Below are 1,553 nucleotides of genomic sequence, written 5' to 3' on the forward strand. Positions count from 1 at the left end.
ACATTCCAAAAATTCCTGTGAAACACCTGAAGGGTTAATAAACTTCTTGAATGTGGTTTTGAGCACCTTGAGGGGTGCAGTTTTTAGAATGGTGTCACACTTGAGTATTTTCTATCATATAGACCCCTCAAAATGACTTCAAATGAGATGTGGTCCCTAAAAAAAAATGGTGTTGTAAAAATGAGAAATTGCTGGTCAACTTTTAACCCTTATAACTCCGTCACAAAAAAAAATTTTGGTTCCAAAATTGTACTGATGTAAAGTAGACATGTGGGAAATGTTACTTATTAAGTATTTTGCGTGACATATGTCTGTGATTTAAGGGCACAAAAATTCAAAGTTGGAAAATTGCAAAATTTTCAAAATTTTCGCCAAATTTCCATTTTTTTCACAAATAAACGCAAGTTATATCGAATAAATTTTACCTTTAACATGAAGTACAATATGTCACGAGAAAACAATGTCAGAATCGCCAAGATCCGTCAAAGCGTTCCAGAGTTATAGCCTCATAAAGGGACAGTGGTCAGAATTGTAAAAATTGGCCCGGTCATTAACGTGCAAACCACCCTTGGGGGTGAAGGGGTTAAAGGTGGTGTGCAAACAGATTTTCAGCCGGATCTGTTCTCGAAATTCTGTAGTAAGCAGAGTTCTATTCTTTTTCATATGTCCTAAGATTAGTTCTATTCTCATATCTAAGCAGTAAAATCGGTTCTGTTCCCCTATTTATACAGTAAGCTCAGCTTTGTTCCCTTATTTATGTAGTAAGCTCAGTTTTGTTCCCATATCAATGAAGTATGCTCAGTTCTGTTCCCATGTTCATGCAGTATGCCCAGTTCTGTTCTCGGTTCTGTTCTCGTGTCTATGCAGTAAGCTTGGTTCTGTTGCTGTATCTATGTATTATGCTCAATTCGGGTCCCAGTGAGCTTGTTCTGTTTCCATATCAAAGTAGTAAACTTGGTTCTGTTCCTGTATCTATTTAGTGAGCTTAGTTCAGCTCCCAAATCCATGTAGTAAGCTCAGTTCTGTTCCTGTACTTATGTAATGAGCTCAGCTCTCTTCACGTACCTATATAGTAAGTTTTATTTTGTTCATATATCTATGCAGTAAGCTTGCATTGTTCCTGTATCAAAGTAGTAAGCTTGGCTCTGTTCCCGTATCTATGTAGAGAGCTTAGTTTATCTTCCATATCTATGAAGTAAGCTTGAGTTTGTCCCCATTCCCCATTTTAGGCTGATTTAGGATAATGAGGACATCACAGCTCAGCAAAAGAGTTAGGAAAAGAGAGGTCTAAAACATTGAAGTTAAAGGTATCATTTAAGAAACGTTTCTAATTTTTAAAAACATTACTTTAATATTATTAAGGCAGTGTTTGTGTTAAAGAGCTTTAAAGGGGTTGGATATATTTCTAGGATTTCTCAGAGTATTACATAGATCTTTTCAAATTATTCAGAGGCTTTGAAGTAATGCAAACCACTGTGAGTGGATTCACTACAAATCAAGTTTTTAGAAAAAAATCATCAAACTGAATTTGAATTTAAGAAAATATGATCATC

Source organism: Ranitomeya variabilis, chromosome 2 (genome assembly GCF_051348905.1).
Source record: "Ranitomeya variabilis isolate aRanVar5 chromosome 2, aRanVar5.hap1, whole genome shotgun sequence".
In the NCBI taxonomy this organism is placed as follows: Eukaryota; Metazoa; Chordata; class Amphibia; order Anura; family Dendrobatidae; genus Ranitomeya; species Ranitomeya variabilis.